General features: G+C 39.7%; 2 long non-coding RNA genes across 2 annotated transcripts; both read left to right on the forward strand.

The window, feature by feature from the left end:
- Positions 1-5,131: 5,131 nt before the first annotated feature.
- LOC127941955 (uncharacterized) lies at positions 5,132-6,211 on the forward strand. The gene is made up of 2 exons (XR_008149235.1): positions 5,132-5,537; positions 5,685-6,211. It is a non-coding gene; the product is annotated as an uncharacterized LOC127941955 (long non-coding RNA).
- Positions 6,212-11,424: 5,213 nt separating this feature from the next.
- On the forward strand, positions 11,425-12,504 carry LOC127941954 (uncharacterized). The gene is made up of 2 exons (XR_008149234.1): positions 11,425-11,830; positions 11,978-12,504. It is a non-coding gene; the product is annotated as an uncharacterized LOC127941954 (long non-coding RNA).
- Positions 12,505-15,684: the final 3,180 nt, after the last annotated feature.

Consider the following 15,684-nt stretch of genomic DNA (forward strand, 5'->3'; position numbering starts at 1 on the left):
ATAATTCAAGAAAAAAAAAACGTATTTACCAATGACTGCTGCTGTGTCTGCTAGCGTTGGAGTCATGCGCTATTGCGCATAGACACCTCGCGTGCATTGACAATTCGCGCCGGCGCGCAAGTGCGCGTCACTGTAATAAATGAAAGGCCATGTCACAAAAAGAATGTATCCCTCTGGTGCCGAAAAGAGAAAGAAGAAAATGACATAACGTTGGCTTGTCGTTGGACGTTCGAAAAATCAAAAAATTTAGGGACCGTCTCTAAAGTTACATGCGATATTGGTATACACTTTTCTAACGTCAGTAGCATTTGAGGAGAATGACTTACAGTCATAAAAACGACTGTAATTGTTCATTTAGGTGTCAGCTATAATGCACAATTGAATATAATGTTGAATATTTATTAAAATAAACTTTAAAGTATATGTAAATTATGCCACTTTTTCACATGGGCTCAAAGGCAAATTTGAAGCTCAGCAGCATTTGAGGAGAAAGACTTGGAGTCACCTTATACATTTTTAATATATATTAAAATACATTATAAATAATTTAGGTAAAAACAAGGCCCGTTTATCACTTTCAGGCACATTCCTGTTAAAGTTTTTTTTTTTTTTCAGGTTCCCTTACGAAAATGGCCCATGGTTTTATCAATAGCACCACACAAATCATCGTTCTTGTAGCCCTGGCAACTGCAAATTAACCATGGTTTTGTTACTTCAAATAATAATTTACAAAGATGTATTAATATACTGTAATATTTGTTGTTGTTGTTGCTATAATAACAGACCTAAGCCATCAATAGCCTTTAAATTGACTTCATATAAATTATTGCATTATATAAAAAAAATATTAGTCAATAATGATTGGTTAATAATAACACTGTTAAAATACATATTGTAGGCACATACAAAATAAACAATTTATGTACATGTTATTACAAATGCCTGCACAGGGAGCCATATGCCATGTAATTGCTGCTGTTACATTTTTGCTATAGATGACACAGCTTATATAATTTCTTCAACAAAAAACGTGCATATCACAACCCCTTACAAGAATAAACCATGGTTTTATCATAGTAAAACTGCTTAATTTCCCATTGCATGATTTCTGAATTCTTAAGACTATTAAATAAATTAGTCATAAAGTTATAGCCATAGGAAAATGTGGAATGTGGAACTTTTTTATTTGATTAATAATCTATTTTCACCCCTACAGTAGATGTTTATTTTCCATCATCATATTTGAGGAAGAGGGGCACAACAATACAATCCTGCTGTCCCGATGTCATCAGTCACTTTTGCCTCCTGAAAAGCTAGGAAGGAACAATTTTGAAGTCATTGTTGTACAATTTTCATTGTTGAATCCTAGCTGTTCTTATGTTTGCTTTCATTATTTAAGTTTTTAACTATTTGTAGCATTATATTTTTTATTATATTAATGTTTGGCTATTTTGGTTTCATTTAAAAGATTGCACATTTAATGCACATTTGCATTTGGACATTATTTATTTCATGTTTTGTGACCGTTTGTATTCAGAAGTTTAAGAGTGAAGTATGTTAAGTATTGATTTTTATTTATTTATTTTGTATTAATTCATAACCTCACTGTATTCATTTATAATGTAACATTGTGTCAATAATCTTGAAGCACAGGTGACTCCGCATGGTGGGAGGGGGCGCCCCCAAATCAAATCTTAGGGCCCCCAAGAGGCTCGGGCCGGCACTGACAGTGAGTCAGTCGGCTTTACGCTGAATCACGCATGCGCAGTATCATCAGCTCCTCGGTTCTCGAATCGGACGCATCCGAACGAAACGGTTTTCAGTTCGGTGTACTGATCATCCGAAAACCGATGCAACCGGTTCTTGACTCAAGAACGAGAATCGCTCTACGCGCTCCGGCACATGCTGCAGTTCAGTGTCATCAGCTGCTCTACTCGTGTTCATGTTCTGTTTACTACAAACTCAATTTGTGAATGTGTCATCATTAACTACAAATACAGAACAGATATTTCATAAATCAACCCTTATTCCTATTAAACAGAGAGTCTTTAGAGTCTTAATTATTGTCCAACTTTCCTGAAAACCCCTTTTGCCTATACATTATATACAATATACAGATTAGAAACATTCATTTAAAAAAAAAATTAAAAGCAAAATAAAATAGTTATTTTATCACACTTACCGATGTTTAACAAAATACTTAAAAAATGACACACATGCGCTGTATCATCACTTCATCGGTTCTCAAATCAGATGCGTCCAAAAGAAACGATACTCAGTTCAGTGTACTGGTGATCCGAAAACTGATGCAACCGGTTCTTGACTCGAGAACGAGAACTGCTCCAGCAGTGGGCGTGTTCGTTCGTCGTCTGTCTCGGCTCAGTGTTCATCTTCAGTTCTCTCTTCACAGCAGTTCAGTCATTGTACGGTTTGAGTAAATGAATTGCTCCAGGATATTGGTTTATTCTGACTCAGAGGAAGTGTCAGTCAAATTAAAAAAGTAAACAGCTTAAGTAATTTGTGGATTAATGCGTATTGGAGACGCGAACCGATTCAGTTCGATTTGGAGAACTGCTTCAACCGGTTCACTACAGTGTTGTAGTCGAGTCCAGCTCATTCGAGTCCGAGTCAAGACCGAGTTCAGAGAGATTGGATCTTTGACAAGACCTAAAGAAATCTTCAAGAGTATGTAAAATGTTTGGTGGAAACAATAAAGGGTAAAAGGGCCACATAGTATGTGGTGTAAAGGTAATTTTATTAGTATTATGAATTGTAACTTGTCAATATTAAGCGCTCATTTTGACATAACATCGTTGTACCACTATACACATCCATATAACCTTTCTAGCACAAGTAACATTACTGTACCACTATACCTGTAAATGTTCAACTGTAACAGCTTTTACATAACTTTTAACCTTGAAGCTTAACTAATGACTGCTAATATCCTTACAATGTCTTGGATTATGTGCACTTTAGATGTTGTGAAGATTACAGATGGGCATAATTGCTTTTCAAAAAAATAAGTGAGGAGACCATCCTGCTACCCAACCAAGCACGATGTGGTCTCATGATCAATCCACCCCGACTAAAAACACTCTACTGGTGCAGAGGAAGCGGGGACTGACAACAGTTACCATTTTATCACTTTCTAATCTAATGCTAATTTCCCTGGATGGTGCGTTTTAATGCAGGGTAAAATACACACTAGTCCAAGTTTTTTTTTAGTTACGGAGGGCATACACACAAGAGCCGACTGACTGTCCAGGAAAATTTCATGCAAAAGTGTGTATGTGCCAGGGGAAGAAAGCTGGATGAAATGCCATATAAGTTCAATGCATTCTGTCAGACATGTTTTTGGGGGGAGATGTTTAGTGTTGAGACAGTCAGTCTGTGTCTGTATTCATTATATAATTTAATTAAACGATATTTGTTTTTTTCTGTGACCATTTTGTCCTACTTTGTAAAAATAACACAGTTGAGAGAAATAATGTAGCAATGTGGCTTCCTGGAAAGCGGGATCACTACAGGCGGATGGCAGGAGGGTAACTTAAGGCCGGTGACACACTGGCTGCGTGGCGTCTCTTGCTGCTGCGTGCCAGAAGCGTGGTGGCTGCTTCGCGTTTTCTGTGTTTACACACCAGAAGCGTGCCTCCACGCGGCGCTTGGCGCGCTGCTGCTGCTGTAGGTGACATAGAGGGAGACCGCTGACAGACCAGGCTCTTGTCTTCACGACAACAATATCAACTTTTTTTTTTTTTTTTTACACACCTACTGATAGGACACCGTCAACAGTATTGACGGCACAATAGAGTATGTTTGACAGGTGCAATATTTGAAAATCGTTCATTATTAATTTATTTTTTAAATAACATTTATATCTGAATTTATGCCAGCCTATAGACTTTCAAATATCAAAATGTCACGAATTAATATGTATTTGTGTACAAAATGACATATAAACATATTTTCCTAGTATATTTTGCCTGGAAACGCTTCCAACATGCACGCGTGTAGCATGAAAATTAGGCGTCGGTTCTATTTCTAGCATGCACGGGTTTTCCGCGCGTCTCACGCAGGCAGTCTGCAAGATCTAACCTGTTAACATGGGAGCCGAATTAAAAACAGACACGCCACGCAGCTGAGACGCTTGCGCCACACATCCGGTGTGTCGCTGGCCTAACGTCTCACGTCAAAAGAAAATCACCAGTCATTGGATGTCTCAAACATACATCAATTTAAATAAACATTAACATACAGTAATAATCATGAAATATTTTGATTGGGACTCGAGTGGACTCGGGCATAAGCCTAATATGTTCGAGTCCGAGTCAATATGCACACGAGTCCATGACAAGACCGAGACCATTAAAATACGGTCTCGAGACCAAGTCCAAGACCGAGTCCGAGTCTCGAGTAGCTACTCAACACTGGCACTAGTGCTGCAAGTGCTCCTGCTGTTGAACAAGAGGGGGTGGACAGTTCAGCTTTTGAGTCAGAGCTGGAGCCTTCAGGTAAAGTTTAAGCTGTAAGCAAAACTAAACATGCTGGCTGAAAAATATGTTTTAGAAACGTACACATTTTGCCACCGACCCAATTAAAGCAAAAATCATACTCACAGACTCTCTATTTAAATAAGATTTCATTTGTTTTATTCAACAAAGTTTTAAAGCCTTTACAATGAGGACATACAGTATTTCTTCCCAAATCCACATAAAGAAACAGAAAATGACAAAGAGCGGAAAACAGCAAACAGAGTAAATAGAAAATAGATGTTAAAAATGTACAAAGAAATCGAAGATGTCCAGAGGTTAAAATAACAATTACATTACAGCATTGCCATAAAATAATTGCTTTGTTCTGAAAAATGTGTGATCCTCAGAGAAAGTCCATCTGGAGAACTGGGAAAGGCATCTCGGTGTTTGGAGAATAGTCGATAGGCGGGTGAAATATGCGCCATCAGCATGTCCGAAGTGACTCGAGTCCGCAGAGTGTCGTTGGCTCGGGGTTTCTTCGGTATCGGAGCTGTAGCATTGTCGGTCGAAGTCTGGTAGCGACGTCGTTGTTCCTCAGATGAATCTGGGTATGATGCGCTCCCACAGGAACTGCCAAACACATTGCAACATCGGCTGCCAGAAGTTTGCATTCTGCGCTGTCGTAGTCGGCGAGTCTGAGCTCCTCCCCAAATCAGGCTTCGACAGCGATATGCAGTTGCACATAACGATGTTCACGGATGTAGTTTCTTCAGGCATCGGAGCAAACGGCTGAAACACCACAGAAGATGAGATGAATGATCGTCCAAGGCAAAATGTGTGAGCTCCACAAGCTCTCCATTCAATTTATATGCTATGAAGAGTAGTGTTGGCGCTGCGCTGTTACTGATCAGCGCTGCGCTGGGGAGATCAGCTCGGTGGCGCTGGTGAACACGTCCTCTCTGCGCTGTCGAGTCGGTCGCGGAGCTCGGTCCATTGAGCCGCGCCTGTGACCGGTCAGCGCTGCGCGAACACTTTAATACCGCACTGTTTATCCTACATTAGGTGTGTTTGGCTAGCCATGAGCGCAAATGAAAGACAATTTCATGGGAATGTGTAACCTGTCATAGCCTATAAATTGAATTTAAAGCTTGTGGAGCTCACACATTTTGCCTTGGACGATCATTCATCTCATCTTCTGTGGTGTTTCAGCCGTTTGCTCCGATGCCTGAAGAAACTACATCCGTAACCATCGTTATGTACAGCTGCAGGAGGAGCTCAGACTCGCCGACTACGACAGCGCAGAGTGCAAACTTCTGGCAGCCGATGTTGCAATGTGTTTGGCAGTTCCTGTGGGAGCGCATCATACCCAGATTCATCTGAGGAACAACGACGTCGCTACCAGACTTCGACCGACAATGCTACAGCTCCGATACCGAAGAAACCCCGAGCCAACGACACTCTGCGGACTCGAGTCACTTCGGACATGGCGCATATTTCACCCGCCTATCGACTATTCTCCAAACACCGAGATGCCTTTCCCAGTTCTCCAGATGGACTTTCTCTGAGGCATCTAATCTTCGATTTCTTCATACATTTTCAACATAATTAGTTCCACATTCACTATTGTGTGGTATTTTCCCGCTCATTATGTATTTTTCTGTTTATGTGGATTTAGGCAGACCTCATTGACCTCATTGTATAAGTGTAACATCTTGAATAAAACAAATGAAAACTGATTTAAGTAGTGAGTCTGTCATTATGATTGTGGATTAAATTTGGGCAATCTAAATGCTTTTCTATATGGTTTCTAATTATTTATATGAAGATGAAACAATGTAACACCAGTGACATATTTTTAAATGAATATATATATATATATATATATATATATATATATATATATATAAATGTCACAGAAGTGGCATGCTAGATGAAGATGTTTATTCAGGCATATTTTCAAATCATTAAATTGTGAAAATCTATGTCAAGTCAACAGGGCAACGATTATAGGGGCCCACGGCTGAGGGGGGGCCCCCGGCGATATCAACCGACTGCTGAGGCCGGCGTAAATGACGCTCAGGGGTGCATTTCCCGTACTACGACGTAACTCGCTGATTAACCACCATCGTACGATGCATCGTTATGGAAACGAACTAGCTAGTCACAGCTGTTTCCCAAAACCTACGTTACCTGTGTCGCAGATCCATAGTTCAAACTATGTTGGTTTGAGCCGTCGTTCTTCTTCGATCTAATGGTTGACTGGAGCTATGAGCACATACAGTAATTTGGTTTTATTTTCTCTTTTCTTCGACTCCAATTATGCTTTTGAAATGACATCATAGGAGTCAAGTAATAAGGAATCATTCATTTGTTCTGCAATTATATACACACATGGAGTTAAAATGTGCTCTTTTCTGATCCCAATGTCAATAATTTCACAATTTCATATAAATACTATTTCTTATTTGATATTGATAGGCTACTCAACCACAACTGAAAAAAGATGGGTCTTAAAACACCTGATGATTATTTTGCTAAATTTTTCCTATTTAAGTCACCTTGCCATTCTGCCATGTGTTAATGAAAATGACACAAAAACCCCAATTTTCAAAGCATGAAATTGCTGATTTTTTGGAGGAGGCGGACAATAATAAAGTCCAGCTATTTTCAAAGCTGCAAAACAGCATTACAAATGCTGACAAAAATCAAATCTGTGCAGAAATCACTCAAAAAATAAATGATGCTGTCTATGGATATGAACAAAGCCCAGCAGAAGTCAGTAATAAGTGGAGGGACTTTGCAAGTGTGACAAAACGGAGGGATCCAGCACGTAAGAGGGAAGCAAACAAGACTGATGTGGTATCAATTCAGTTCCTTCTGTCCTAGAGGAAGAGAGAGTTTTGGCCATCCTGGTGCCTGTTACAATGGAATGATCCTTGGAGGTATAGATACATGTGCATCAACCAGGCCTTTGCCTTCAAAGTTCAGGCCTCCAACATCAGGCCCTCTCCTGCCTGGCTTTTCAACATCAGACCTTTTCCTCCCTGGGTCTCTAACATCAGGCCCTCTCCAGACTCTTTTGTGTGGGCCACCTCTGCAGTTTGCCAGGTTGCTGAAGAGAGTGCATGGCTTTGGTGATAGCTGGCTGCTGGGAGTCAATACCTCATGACACCGCTATATATATATAAATATCTAGAATATAGATATAGATATAATAGGGGTGTAACGATACACGTATTCGTATCGAACCGTTCGGTACAAGGCTTTCGGTTCGGTACACAGTACGCATTATGTACCGAATGGTTCGTTGGACTAATTAATTACATTTGGAAAATAAAGAAGTGAGTGAAATATAATGTTATGCGTTCAGCAAGGTAGCCCAATATCCCATACGACGTTACAGGCAACGCCACTGACACCCCCGAAGAAAAATAAACACCAACTTATATGTTTATGTTAGGCTACTCAGTCAGGCGCTCGCTCATTCAGTACGCGCTGAAGGCTCGTTGCAAAATGGTTAATGCGTTTAACAGACCAGAAATAGAAGATCCTTCAATAACCAACAGGTCTGGTGTTTGGGTGCACCTTGGATTCCCTGTAAGCTATGATGGTGATGGCAAGAGAGTGGTGGATAAAAAAACAACGGTATGTCCCATCGGTTACATGACAATAGAGTACACCAGCGGGAATAGGCTACTTCAAACATGTCAACTCATTTACATCACCCCAGTGTGTCAGTATCTGGAACAAGACGAATAAAAGGAGAAACATACGCCACAAACTATCCCCGCAGCATTTAGACAGACATTTCCAACCGATTCAAACAGGGCAAAAGACATCACCGCGGCGATTGGTACATTTATAGGCGTGGATATGGGACCATACTCTGTAGTGAGTAACTACAGCCAGACCGTAATTCCTGTTTTGTACCAAAAAACAAAAGCCCACATAGAGAACCAATTGAGTAAAAACACACTATATATAAAGATTTATAGAGTTCCATATAAAAAGAGTTCCATCTTTGTATTTGTTCATAACTAATACAACAATATAACATTTTCATTTTTTCTTATAAGGAGCTGTTTTTGTTTTATACAGTATGCTGCTAAGAAAACACCATAGAAGATGGATAAAGAATAGCGCCATCATTGTTCAATGTAAAAAAAAAAACATACTTTGTTACTGTAGTTTTAAAAAATAAAATATTTGTAAAAAATCAAGGAAATTTATCTGCCAATTTTTTCTTTTAGCTGTATCTAAAACGTACCGAACCGTGACATCAGTGTATCGTATCGAACCGAACCGTGAATTTCGTGAACCATTTCACCCCTGATAAATATATATATATATATATATACAAACGAAACGATGGCTGCGTTCACATCGGCATGATTGATGCTTAGCCTAGTGTACAATGATTATTAATTTTGAAGGTGACGAAGGAAGCAACAGTAGCACTAGTACTGCAAGTGCTCCTGCTGTTGAACAACAGGGGGTGGACAGTTCAGCTTTTGAGTCAGAGCTGGAGCCTTCAGGTAAAGTTTAAGCTATAAGCAAAACTAAACATGCTGGCTGAAAAATATGTGCTGGCTGAAAAATATGTGCTTTTATGATTTATAAGGTCATCAGTAGTAGGACTGTGTTCATTGGGACATACAATTGATGGCTGCTTAATATAAATTATTGAAAGTGCTTATTTCATATTGCAGAGAAACTCAATGTGCAGAGTGAGAGAGAGGGGGATTAAGGGAAAGATAATAGAGACAGTGAATGCCTTGATACTTTTTGATACTTCATTTGATTATTTTGCCCGTCCACAGTCTAAGGGTTTTGATTTATTTTTTAATTATAACCCAATTCAAACAACTGAAAGAGCCAAAAATTTAGCCGTCTGGTGGACACATGAATCGGGTGGTGGTGACTACAACAACAGAGGTGGCTTGGGGTGTAGTCAAATTCCGGCCTGATTTACTGTCCCAGTCCGCCACTGTTTGTATGCAACACGTCCTGCTTTGTATTACTAAATATGTAAATCATATTTGCTTACTAGCTTACTTCAAGCTTACTTCAAGGACAAAAGCTCATCTTTACAGACTGAGACGATGGAAGGTCAAATATTATTTACATATTTAGTAATACGAATCACTGCGAGCACTTTTCAATATGCGCGCCACTGAGTGACGTCTGTACTTCCCGGTAGTGATGTCCGATTCGTGAACAAATCGTTCAATTTAACCGCTTCTTCTTAGTGAACCGGTTGAACCAGTTCTCCAAATCGAACTGAATCGTTTCAAACAGTTCGCGTCTCCAATAAGCATTAATCCACAAATTACTTAAGCTGTTTACTTTTTTAACTTGACTGACACTTCCTCTGAGTCAGAATAAACCAATAAAAAAGGAATGTAAGGACTTATCTAACTCTGGGGGATACTGTGAATAAGCTAAAGTCCCAAAAAGTCGGAGTGTTCCTTTAACAAAGAATAAAGCACATTTGAAGAGCCTTTTAAATTTGCGCGACTGAGTTCATTTTTTTTTTTCATTTTCATTGTGTTTTTCTTCTTCTGTAATTGCATATGTTTGATAGTTTCTGAAAAAGTTTTGTTCATTTTTATTGAAGCAAATGTAATTCCATATAACCCCAGCTATGGCCCTGAAAGTCAAACAATTTCATATAATTTAATTAATTATGTTATGAAAATACTTTTTCATGAATGTCAAGAGAAGAGGATTGTCACCAGCAAACCCAGGATGTTAGTCTTCAGTCCTCAAACATATATATTTACTTTCTGTCCGGCAACAAGTGTTGCATTGCCTTCAAGAACTCCGATTGGCTTTTCTTTTTCATACCATTATTTCCGGACACCTGTAACAAACTGATTGGATGTTGTCTCTTCTTCAGACTGATGGAAGAGAGTCTAGATGTTTCGCAGTCTTCATTGGCCAAGGACCGCCAAAGAGGCTGTCTGAATGAAATGAATCAACCATAGTTCGTTTTGATCAGCGTCGTGTTTATGGCAGTGAAAATGTAAAATCAATGCATCGCTACAATAACAGACTGACATCATTCATTCAAGAACATTGTGCAAGTTTACTGGAATAATTGCTCAGAGTCTATGCTGTCAACTTAACATACTTTTGAAAATTGTCAGAGTTGTAAATAGGAGGGCTTTCTTCTTCCAGTCGGGGGTTTGGTGTTATAGGCCTGAACTGGGACAAAGACTCATCCCGAGGAGAAGACGCCAAAGATGTGCAGCCGGGTCGGTGCTTTCCTTTCCTCATGAAAGGTTGGAGTGGTGGCTGTCTCCCTCTGCCTTCAAAAAAAGTTTTTATGGAAAGACAGAAAAACAAAAACCTGAACTATATTAGAAACGTACACATTTTGTACGTTTGTTAAAATTTGCAGGTTTATGCCACCGACCCAATTAAAGCTAAAATCATACTCACAGACTCTCTATTTAAATAAGATTTCATTTGTTTTATTCAACAAAGTTGTTAAGACTTTACAATTAAGACATACAATATTTCTTCCCAAATCCACATAAAGAAACAGAAAATGACAAAGAGCGGAAAACAGCAAACAGAGTAAATAGAAATAGATGTTAAAAATGTACAAAGAAATTGAAGATGTCCAGAGGTTAAAATAACAATTACATTACAGCATTGCCATAAAATAATTGCTTTGTTCTGAAAAATGTGTGATCCTCAGAGAAAGTCCATCTGGAGAACTGGGAAAGGCATCTCGGTGTTTGGAGAATAGTCGATAGGCGGGTGAAATATGCGCCATGTCCGAAGTGACTCGAGTCCGCAGAGTGTCGTTGGCTCGGGGTTTCTTCGGTATCGGAGCTGTAGCATTGTCGGTCGAAGTCTGGTAGCGACGTCGTTGTTCCTCAGATGAATCTGGGTATGATGCGCTCCCACAGGAACTGCCAAACACGTTGCAACATCGGCTGCCAGAAGTTTGCATTCTGCGCTGTCGTAGTCGGCGAGTCTGAGCTCCTCCCCAAATCAGGCTTCGACAGCGATATGCAGTTGCACATAACGATGTTCACGGATGTAGTTTCTTCAGGCATCGGAGCAAACGGCTGAAACACCACAGAAGATGAGATGAATGATCGTCCAAGGCAAAATGTGTGAGCTCCACAAGCTCTCCATTCAATTTATATGCTATGAAGAGTAGTGTTGGCGCTGCGCTGTTACTGATCAGCGCTGCGCTGGGGAGATCAGCTCGGTGGCGCTGGTGAACACGTCCTCTCTGCGCTGTCGAGTCGGTCGCGGAGCTCGGTCCATTGAGCCGCGCCTGTGACCGGTCAGCGCTGCGCGAACACTTTAATACCGCACTGTTTATCCTACATTAGGTGTGTTTGGCTAGCCATGAGCGCAAATGAAAGACAATTTCATGGGAATGTGTAACCTGTCATAGCCTATAAATTGAATTTAAAGCTTGTGGAGCTCACACATTTTGCCTTGGACGATCATTCATCTCATCTTCTGTGGTGTTTCAGCCGTTTGCTCCGATGCCTGAAGAAACTACATCCGTAACCATCGTTATGTACAGCTGCAGGAGGAGCTCAGACTCGCCGACTACGACAGCGCAGAGTGCAAACTTCTGGCAGCCGATGTTGCAGCGTGTTTGGCAGTTCCTGTGGGAGCGCATCATACCCAGATTCATCTGAGGAACAACGACGTCGCTACCAGACTTCGACCGACAATGCTACAGCTCCGATACCGAAGAAACCCCGAGCCAACGACACTCTGCGGACTCGAGTCACTTCGGACATGGCGCATATTTCACCCGCCTATCGACTATTCTCCAAACACCGAGATGCCTTTCCCAGTTCTCCAGATGGACTTTCTCTGAGGCATCTAATCTTCGATTTCTTCATACATTTTCAACATAATTAGTTCCACATTCACTATTGTGTGGTATTTTCCCGCTCATTATGTATTTTTCTGTTTATGTGGATTTAGGCAGACCTCATTGACCTCATTGTATAAGTGTAACATCTTGAATAAAACAAATGAAAACTGATTTAAGTAGTGAGTCTGTCATTATGATTGTGGATTAAATTTGGGCAATCTAAATGCTTTTCTATATGGTTTCTAATTATTTATATGAAGATGAAACAATGTAACACCAGTGACATATTTTTAAATGAATATATATATATATATATATATATATATATATATATATATATATATATATATATATATATATATATATAAATGTCACAGAAGTGGCATGCTAGATGAAGATGTTTATTCAGGCATATTTTCAAATCATTAAATTGTGAAAATCTATGTCAAGTCAACAGGGCAACGATTATAGGGGCCCACGGCTGAGGGGGGGCCCCCGGCGATATCAACCGACTGCTGAGGCCGGCGTAAATGACGCTCAGGGGTGCATTTCCCGTACTACGACGTAACTCGCTGATTAACCACCATCGTACGATGCATCGTTATGGAAACGAACTAGCTAGTCACAGCTGTTTCCCAAAACCTACGTTACCTGTGTCGCAGATCCATAGTTCAAACTATGTTGGTTTGAGCCGTCGTTCTTCTTCGATCTAATGGTTGACTGGAGCTATGAGCACATACAGTAATTTGGTTTTATTTTCTCTTTTCTTCGACTCCAATTATGCTTTTGAAATGACATCATAGGAGTCAAGTAATAAGGAATCATTCATTTGTTCTGCAATTATATACACACATGGAGTTAAAATGTGCTCTTTTCTGATCCCAATGTCAATAATTTCACAATTTCATATAAATACTATTTCTTATTTGATATTGATAGGCTACTCAACCACAACTGAAAAAAGATGGGTCTTAAAACACCTGATGATTATTTTGCTAAATTTTTCCTATTTAAGTCACCTTGCCATTCTGCCATGTGTTAATGAAAATGACACAAAAACCCCAATTTTCAAAGCATGAAATTGCTGATTTTTTGGAGGAGGCGGACAATAATAAAGTCCAGCTATTTTCAAAGCTGCAAAACAGCATTACAAATGCTGACAAAAATCAAATCTGTGCAGAAATCACTCAAAAAATAAATGATGCTGTCTATGGATATGAACAAAGCCCAGCAGAAGTCAGTAATAAGTGGAGGGACTTTGCAAGTGTGACAAAACGGAGGGATCCAGCACGTAAGAGGGAAGCAAACAAGACTGATGTGGTATCAATTCAGTTCCTTCTGTCCTAGAGGAAGAGAGAGTTTTGGCCATCCTGGTGCCTGTTACAATGGAATGATCCTTGGAGGTATAGATACATGTGCATCAACCAGGCCTTTGCCTTCAAAGTTCAGGCCTCCAACATCAGGCCCTCTCCTGCCTGGCTTTTCAACATCAGACCTTTTCCTCCCTGGGTCTCTAACATCAGGCCCTCTCCAGACTCTTTTGTGTGGGCCACCTCTGCAGTTTGCCAGGTTGCTGAAGAGAGTGCATGGCTTTGGTGATAGCTGGCTGCTGGGAGTCAATACCTCATGACACCGCTATATATATATAAATATCTAGAATATAGATATAGATATAATAGGGGTGTAACGATACACGTATTCGTATCGAACCGTTCGGTACAAGGCTTTCGGTTCGGTACACAGTACGCATTATGTACCGAATGGTTCGTTGGACTAATTAATTACATTTGGAAAATAAAGAAGTGAGTGAAATATAATGTTATGCGTTCAGCAAGGTAGCCCAATATCCCATACGACGTTACAGGCAACGCCACTGACACCCCCGAAGAAAAATAAACACCAACTTATATGTTTATGTTAGGCTACTCAGTCAGGCGCTCGCTCATTCAGTACGCGCTGAAGGCTCGTTGCAAAATGGTTAATGCGTTTAACAGACCAGAAATAGAAGATCCTTCAATAACCAACAGGTCTGGTGTTTGGGTGCACCTTGGATTCCCTGTAAGCTATGATGGTGATGGCAAGAGAGTGGTGGATAAAAAAACAACGGTATGTCCCATCGGTTACATGACAATAGAGTACACCAGCGGGAATAGGCTACTTCAAACATGTCAACTCATTTACATCACCCCAGTGTGTCAGTATCTGGAACAAGACGAATAAAAGGAGAAACATACGCCACAAACTATCCCCGCAGCATTTAGACAGACATTTCCAACCGATTCAAACAGGGCAAAAGACATCACCGCGGCGATTGGTACATTTATAGGCGTGGATATGGGACCATACTCTGTAGTGAGTAACTACAGCCAGACCGTAATTCCTGTTTTGTACCAAAAAACAAAAGCCCACATAGAGAACCAATTGAGTAAAAACACACTATATATAAAGATTTATAGAGTTCCATATAAAAAGAGTTCCATCTTTGTATTTGTTCATAACTAATACAACAATATAACATTTTCATTTTTTCTTATAAGGAGCTGTTTTTGTTTTATACAGTATGCTGCTAAGAAAACACCATAGAAGATGGATAAAGAATAGCGCCATCATTGTTCAATGTAAAAAAAAAAACATACTTTGTTACTGTAGTTTTAAAAAATAAAATATTTGTAAAAAATCAAGGAAATTTATCTGCCAATTTTTTCTTTTAGCTGTATCTAAAACGTACCGAACCGTGACATCAGTGTATCGTATCGAACCGAACCGTGAATTTCGTGAACCATTTCACCCCTGATAAATATATATATATATATATATACAAACGAAACGATGGCTGCGTTCACATCGGCATGATTGATGCTTAGCCTAGTGTACAATGATTATTAATTTTGAAGGTGACGAAGGAAGCAACAGTAGCACTAGTGCTGCAAGTGCTCCTGCTGTTGAACAAGAGGGGGTGGACAGTTCAGCTTTTGAGTCAGAGCTGGAGCCTTCAGGTAAAGTTTAAGCTATAAGCAAAACTAAACATGCTGGCTGAAAAATATGTGCTGGCTGAAAAATATGTGCTTTTATGATTTATAAGGTCATCAGTAGTAGGACTGTGTTCATTGGGACATACAATTGATGGCTGCTTAATATAAATTATTGAAAGTGCTTATTTCATATTGCAGAGAAACTCAATGTGCAGAGTGAGAGAGAGGGGGATTAAGGGAAAGATAATAGAGACAGTGAATGCCTTGATACTTTTTGATACTTCATTTGATTATTTTGCCCGTCCACAGTCTAAGGGTTTTGATTTATTTTTTAATTATAACCCAATTCAAACAACTGAAAGAGCCAAAAATTTAGCCG

Source organism: Carassius gibelio, chromosome A21, assembly GCF_023724105.1.
Source record: "Carassius gibelio isolate Cgi1373 ecotype wild population from Czech Republic chromosome A21, carGib1.2-hapl.c, whole genome shotgun sequence".
Classification (NCBI taxonomy): Eukaryota; Metazoa; Chordata; class Actinopteri; order Cypriniformes; family Cyprinidae; genus Carassius; species Carassius gibelio.